Source organism: Crocodylus porosus, unplaced genomic scaffold (genome assembly GCF_001723895.1).
Source record: "Crocodylus porosus isolate Cpor-Errol unplaced genomic scaffold, CroPor_comp1, whole genome shotgun sequence".
Lineage (NCBI taxonomy): Eukaryota > Metazoa > Chordata > Crocodylia > Crocodylidae > Crocodylus > Crocodylus porosus.
The window spans coordinates 5,508,073-5,515,900 of NW_017728910.1; the positions used below are offsets into that span (position 1 = coordinate 5,508,073).

A 7,828-nucleotide genomic window follows, 5' to 3' on the forward strand; every position below is an offset into this window, starting at 1 on the left:
AGGAAAAAACCCCCAAACAATGGAAATGCAGAGTTAGGCTTTCTTTGATAGTATTCACAAGATAAGTACCCTATGCCTGGCCTGAAGTTCTAAAAGCTCTAGAGCAAGTGGAGCCAACAGAGGTGATGACAGCATAGTGAGTAGAAATAAGCAAAAGGCCCTTCGCTCAGTGTCAGCTGGAGAGAGAAACTTTGTAATGCTACAAATATTTTGGCTGACAGCAGCCATTGAGAGAAAGGAATGAACCACATGGGGAATAAAGTACATTCCCAAACACTCATAACAAATATGCAGAACAGCAGCCTATTCTCAGTTTCCATTAGAATCACAAGAGGAAACTAAAATACACATCTCATGGATCCAGACCAAATTAAACGCATTCATTAGAAAGAAAGGTTATAAATTTGTACAGTCTTTTCTCATAAAGCAAAGCAGAAGGTGCCAGTTCCTATTTTATAATAAGTCCTTTCATTTGAAAAAGTGACAACATTGTCCTCATTTCTATTTTCTATCCAGTCCTATTTTAAATGTAAAAAATTATGCAGCATCTAGCTCTTCCCTTAGGTGTTATTTTCAGTTTATAGATCACACTATAAACAAGTCTTGCTTGATATTCAGCCATTTTTTCCTTGCTTTCATAGTATTAGTCCTTGTTTTTCCTCATAAATCATGGCTCTGTCCATCTCTTTCAAATATTTTAGACTTAGGATATTCCATACCAACAACTATCGCATAGTCAAGGTATACTGACTTTGCTCTTTTAAGCTTTATCCACTAGAAAAGTCCTTCAGACTCTTCATCATTTTTGCTGGTCTTCTCCAAACTCATTCCAGTTTGTCAATATTTTCTCAGCAATGCAGTGTTTAGAAATGAACACAATATTCCAAGTCAGAGCAAAGAACTGAGACCTGGACTATTACCTCTTACTCCATAAAGTAAAGCCTTTTTCTGAATCACAATACCATAAGTAAGCCTGCCTAGATGTTGATAAATGTATATACAAATGGAACTACCATATTTACTTGAATCTAAGATAAGGTTTTTTCCCACCCCAGACAACTTAGAGAAAATAAAAGGCTTGTCTTAACTTCAACTGCTGGCCTGGGACAGGCAGCAGCTCAGCTCCAGCTTTGGCCCTGGAGTAGGAGCCCAAGGCATAGTGGAGCCACTGCCTGCTCCAGACTGAGATAGTTGTGCAGCATGGGGCAAGGCTTGCTGCTAAGGAAACATGAGGGAAATCATGTGGTGCAGAAGGAAAAGGAGGGGAGAGGAAACCCACCTGTGCAGCTCAGGGACAGATTCCACAGCCTGCCCCAGGCCTGTACCTGCAGCCCACTCCCAGCATGCCCCCAATCTTACCTTCTGCTCCAGCTCCAACCCTGATCCAGTAGGTCCCTAATTATGGTTACTGCTTCATTCCAGTCACTAGCAACTACTAGATGCTATAAAGTTATCGTTACTGTAATATACTAGAAATGGCTTTGTGAACTCATGCTAGCCCTTACTAACTGCTCAGAGTCTGCTCTCATTTGCATTTTATGATGGGGGCAAAAGCCCCGAGCCATGGGGCTCCAGCAGCAGCAGCTAAAGCTCTGAGCTGTAGGCAGCATCCCCGCATACTGAGCTGGGGAAGCATGGCGGTGGTGGCAGGATCACCACACCACGAGTGATGCCAGCAACCCCACCAGCAGCAGCCTAGCCCCTCAAGACCCAGGAATGGGACAACAACCTGCAAGACATATCAACAACACTGTGGCATCCCTCACCGTAGCCAGCAGGGGCCCAAAGACAGGCTGAAGAAAAAAAGGTGGTGTGGACATGATTTGTAAGTGCATACTGATTTACCAGCTGGGGCAGTGAGGCGGCAATAAAAGTCCTGTGCTCCAATCCGACAGGGGAGCTAGAAGGAAGTCCCTGGAGGGCCTAGGGCAGGCCGAAACTGGAGTGAAGAGCCAGAGAGTAACAGTTGGTGGCAGCCTCCATGTGTGAAGCTGCCCTCACGCACTGACTCGGTGGAGTCAGTGCAGTTACCTGAAGAGGATACCTGGAAGTCCAGCTGTGGCAAGGGCTGAGAGGACAACAACAAACCTACAGGACAGGATGAGAGCAACGACTGGGAATGATACTGTGTCCATGCATACATCAAAGTAACAATGGGTTGGCGCTAGGTAGGGTGTAGGGGAGGTGGAGCCCCAAAATCCTCACACTGACAAGTGACCTTAGCAAGATACCTCTGAGCTGGGAGTAACACCAATCCCAAGATTAAAAGTTCCATCAAACACATGGCAGGCAAGAAGCTTTGGCAGTCTGGGTTATTGGTGCTGGGGGCAAACTGTCGGCCCGCAGGACCGTGGTTGGCTCTGGGCAGCTAAAAAAGGCTAAGCAAGGAGCTCTGGGCAGGCACGGCAAGTTACAAATTGGTGCATTGCCCAGGAACAAGTGGGATAATGGAACCCTGGAGGCCGACACCAAAATAGAGGTTAATATGATACCACAAGTAGAGCTGTTTGGACAAACACTACAAGCAGTGACTAAAGTACTTGAAGTCCAACAGTGACAGGCCCTTCAACAAAGTGAATGGTTTAGGCATAACTGGTCTGCCTTTAAAATGCATAAGATTTCAAAAGACGATGACGCTGAAGCATTCATAGAGGCCTTTGAAAGGAATGCCATACAAACTGGATTGGTCCCTGTGGGCCAGGCAGTTAGGGCCACTACTGATTGGAAAGACCCAAGCAGCATACAGGACCCTCCCCAGGGAAGAAGCGTATGCCTATGACAAAGTCAAGCGGGCAATTCTCCACTGGCTTGAATTAACCCCAGAGCACTAAAGGAGATTCTTTATGGATAAACAAGGGAAAGATGAGAAAAAAACCCAGATCCTGATGCAGCTGTTAAAAGATTTGCTGGACAGATGGGTCCCCCCAGCCACCATAGGCACAGAGGTGCTCGCAGGCCAACTGTCTGAACAGTTTATCCAAGAATTAGAGGAAGGGACACAATTATGGGTAGAGCAACACCTACCTAAGTCAGCTGAAGAGGCCCAGAGAATCACCGAAGCCTATGCAGCATCAAAAGTGGAGACGGGGAAGGAAAGGCCTTATAAAAGTGATAGGAGCCAGTACCATAGGGAGGAGGAACATTATTGAGGACCTTCAACACAGGCAGGCAAGGGAGTGCTATGCTATCGCTGTTGGCATAGAGAACATGTGGCCAGAGAGTGTCCTCAAAGACTGCATGACCAGTGGAGACCAGCAGGTGGGAACACAGGCCCCCAGGAAAGATGGGATAATAGCAAACCCATGGAAGAGATGGACTGTAGCTTTGGCAGGGGGAGTGAGGTTACAGTGTGGGACCACCCCAAAGTTACAGCATGGATAGCAGGACAAGCTTTACATGCCACACTCGACCTTTATAAGATCCAGCCTGATACTGAAAAGTGCCATAACATGGTGCAAGCCCATTAGGATGAGGTGCATCCATGGCAAAGTTGAACAGTATTAGAGGGGATATGCAAGGGCTAGAATTGCCAATAGAGCAGGCCGGATGAAGGTGAGGTTCACTGTGGAGCTTGATGGGGAAATGAACATGGGGGGAGATTGGCCCCCACTATATGATGTCCTAAATGAAGTAAAGAAAGCTGAATTGGAAAGGAAAGAATGGCCCCAAATGGAAGGTTGGATAACAGAGGAGGAAGAATATAGCTCCTCTGAGGAAGAACAATTTATTAGCTTGGGAGGGAGGACAACAGGCTCACATTTTTAGATCGTGTAAGATAAAGAAGCAGAGTTCACAAAGTTCAGATAAGATGAAGTTGCCAGCATCGACAGAAAAGTTGTGAGACCAGAGCTGCAAGTAAGTTACCCACATTTCGAGATTTGGGATGGGTTATTGTACCAGGTAAAGCACTTGGATAGGGGTGAGTGCATCCAACACCTATTGGTGCCCTGGGCATTCAGAAGGAAGGTGTGTGATATGGCCCAAGCAATACCCATAGGTGGACACTTTGGGAGAGAGAGAACTCTAGGCAAAATCAAGCGATGGTTCTTTTGGCTGGGCATGCGAGAAGAAGTAGCATACCGGTGCGGGTTCTGCATGGAGTGTCAATTGGAGGAGGAAAGACAGCCATAGAGGGCATCCTTGCAGGTGATGCTCATTAACACCCCCTTTGACCAAGTCACCCTCGATATTGTGGGTGTACTCACCAAAAGTAGTGCAGGGAACCAGTACATACTCATCTTAATTGATTATGCCACCCAATACCCAGAGGCAATTGCACTTAGAACAGCCACCACATGCTGGATCGCAGAAGAATTGTTAAAGTGGATCTCCCATTTCGGCATACCCAGGGAAATCATTACCAACCAGGGTACAAATTTTATGTCAGAGGTGTTAAAGGCTGTATGCCATGTGCTGGGCATTAAGCATTTGCAAACATCAGTTTACCACCACCAGACAAATGGGTTGGTGGAGTGACTAAATGGCATGATTAAATGCGTATTGTGACAAAGCATGCAGAAAGAGCCTAGGAAATGGGACCTGCTTCTTGTGCTACTAATGTTCGCTCTCATGGACACACCACAGACATCAACCCAGTTCACGCTTTTCAAATTGATATTTGGTCACAAGCCCCAAAGCCTATTGCAATTAGCCAGGGAAGAGTGGGAAAGGCCGGGGCACAAGCAAGTTGGGGCCCAACAATATAGGCAGGACATGATGGAATACCTCAAGCAAGCACAGCAGTTAGCGCACGTGAATATGGAGAGGGCACAACAATGACAGAAAGTCAGTTATAACCAGAAGGCATGAGAGAGAGAGTTTCAGCCTGGAGTTAAGGTGTTGGCTCTTCTTCCCTCCTCTGCAAATAAATTATTAACCAAATGGCAAGAGCCATGTGAGATAAAAAGAAGGGCTGGAACTGTAGATTATGAAGTATATCACCCAGGGCATGTAAGGGGACACCAGATCTACCGTGTAAACCTACTGAAGGCCTGGAGGGAGCCTGAGGGATGCCTGTTAAGTTCTGAAGAGATACCTGAAGATCTAGGCCCCAAGGTAGGAGAAAGCACCCAGAGGGGCAGGATAGAGATAAGAGACAGCCTCACCGATCAACAACAAAAGGAGGTGGAGCGGATCATTGACAGATTTGGGGATGTATTCAGTGAGCTATCTGGAAAGGCTAGGGGCATGGTGCACAAAATAAATACGCCAAAAGCGGTGGTTGTGAGAGAAAAGTGGAGGCCGATTCCTCACTACCTGCAAATGCGGGTATATGAGGAAATACAGAAAATGCTTAGACAAAGGGTGATAGTAGCCCAAAGCCCCTGGAGAAGTCCCATGGTGGTCATCCTGAAATCTGATGGGTCACTAAGGATCTGCGTGGATTTCAGGAGGCTCAATGCGGTAGCGTGTTTTGATGCGTTCCCCATGCCACACATAGAAGAATTACTGGAATGGACAGGTCAGGCAAAATATAGCTCTACCCTGGATCTTTCCAAGGGTTACTAGCAAATCCCCATGGTTCATAAACAAGAGGAAGATTTTCAGTAAATTCTCTCTCCCAGACTGTTCATTTGGATTCAAGGCCCAGAAACTCATGTCACCTGGGATCTGCATAAGAGTGCAAGCTGCTGTATAATATATAATAAAGGAAAATTCTACAAATTAGCCACCCGCTTCTTATTCAGTTCACTTACACACGTAATTCATGGTACAGGGTTAAATTATTATGTCAGTTACACTGATTTTATGCCATTTTTCAGAAACAAATTCTAAAATGTAAAAGACAGGTCAAAACTGATGCAGAACATGGAGGAGTTTCTAGGAAAAAAATCAGTTAAACATCTCTATTTATATAGCATTAATCCTACTTTAAGGCTACTTGCAATTTTCTTTTATTTTGCTCAAAACTGTTAGTATCAATACAGAGAATTTCACACTCTTCATTATTTACCACAAGACATTAATAGTTAACTTCTAGTAAAGCACGTCCAATTACATAATTCCAAATTAAAGTACAAAAGACTAGATTCTCCTGTCAGTTAAAATGATATAGAACATGAGTAACTGTATTGAAAGCAATACAGACTTTTACTCTGGTAAAAGTCAGAGGAGAATCTGGCCCATCATATTCCTAGCCCGTATTTCTCATGTTTAAAAATGAAAATCCACAAAACCAGAAACACAAACTGATTTTTATTACCTGTGCGTGACTCCACAGCAACATTCTCAGTGAGGTTTACAGTTGCCGAGTTGTGTTTTTTGAAACTCAGAACTGATATGCTGTTTTGCTTTTTTTGCTACAACAGGCAACATCCAAGGGCATAACAAGTGGAAAGTTATGGAATCTACTGTTAAGCAGTGAACCTGAAACTGCTAATTACAGTGCCAGGAGTAAGGAATTCAAGGAATGCAGACTAAAGCAGCCTAAAAAGTTACCATTGGCTTAATCAGGTGACTAGAATGAACCGAAATGCAGAGTGGCCTTATCTTTGAATGAAACACACTGTTTCTAGGACAAAATACAAAGCCTACTCAAGTTGAGTGCGGTTGTTTTCAATCGAGAAAACAGAACTCTCTGTGTTAGTGGAAAGTTATCCTTCCCTGGGAAAAATGTAAAAAGACCCAGCAAGCTCAAGCTTTTTGAAAGAGAGAGAGCCAAGTGAATGAAACTACTATAGAGAAGCTATTCTATTCCAGAGAATAAACATAGCCATTTTGTTATACTGCTCATGAATACAAAGCAGGGTCTGATGTTTGTTTGAGCTTTTATCACCAGTTTTGTAAATGTCATCACAAAAATCTCTGCACATATGATCTACAGAAATACCTGCATAATACAAGGCTCCTATACACGTGCAGAGAGCCTGCTCCAACACACTGTAATTCCATGAAAGTTACCATGCTCCAGCAACCTTGTGTCATGTGTATCAGCATCCCCATGCTGACAAATGGCAGCAGGATGCTTGAAACTAAAGCTTGTTCATAGTTCAAAGGGCCCCACCACCATTTTTCAGCATGGGGACACTGATAAACACGATGCTCTGGGCAATTTTAATTAGCGCAGCTCTCGAATAAATATCAAAGTAAACAAAACTAATTCAAAGATCTGCGTCTAATTTTACTATCCATTTTTATGTATTTTAGGACCTATATTTTGTGTATTTTTAGAACCCTTTTTATAACAGATGCACTTAAAGGATGAGTTTCTTGCTAGATGGAGGCCAACATTCTTAGCAGTGCACCTTATCAGAGGCAATCAGAGTAAAACCTAACCTGACAGGTTTCAGGACTCAACGGAAAACTTACCTGTTTGCAAAAGAATTCCTCCAATAATAGAAGGGAAACAATAAAAATTCCAAAGATAAAGATGACTGGCTAAAGTGTGTTAAAAAGCTGGCAGAACTCTGGAACAGCAATACACAGCTGGTCCTAATATTTCATAGATTTCATACACATTAGGGCTGGAAGGGACCTTTTTCAATTGTGGAGCCCAAAACTGGATGCAATACTCCAACTGCAGCCTCACCAAGGCCTAGTACAAAGGGAGAATGACATCCTGGGATCTGCTGGAGAAGTATCTATGGATGCAAGCCAGCATTCTGGTCGCTTTACTAGCCACAGCATCGCATTGCAGACTCATGTTCATCTTGTGGTCAGTGATGACCCCCAAGTCTCTTTCTTCCATAGTGCTAGCCAGCGTAGCACTACTGAGCCTATAAAGATGCTGCAGGTTTTTCTTCCCAAGGTGGAGAACCTTGCCTTTTTCAGTGTTAAACACCATCAGGTTCTCATCCGCCCATTTGCTGAGCCTGCCCAGGTCAGCCTG

General features: G+C 44.3%; 1 protein-coding gene across 11 annotated transcripts in view; it reads right to left on the reverse strand.

Moving 5' to 3' along the window:
* Positions 1 to 7,828, reverse strand: part of VEPH1 (ventricular zone expressed PH domain containing 1) — a 173,951-nt gene that overhangs the window by 157,733 nt on the left and 8,390 nt on the right. For 8 of the 11 annotated variants that reach the window (XM_019532637.1, XM_019532640.1, XM_019532644.1 and 5 more), the window contains exon 1: positions 6,203 to 6,315. The exons of the other annotated variants lie outside the window; for them this stretch is intronic. The gene's annotated coding sequence lies outside the window, so the exon portion shown is untranslated. Of the gene's footprint in view, positions 1 to 6,202; positions 6,316 to 7,828 lie in introns of those variants that run through there. 11 annotated transcript variants of the gene reach the window in all.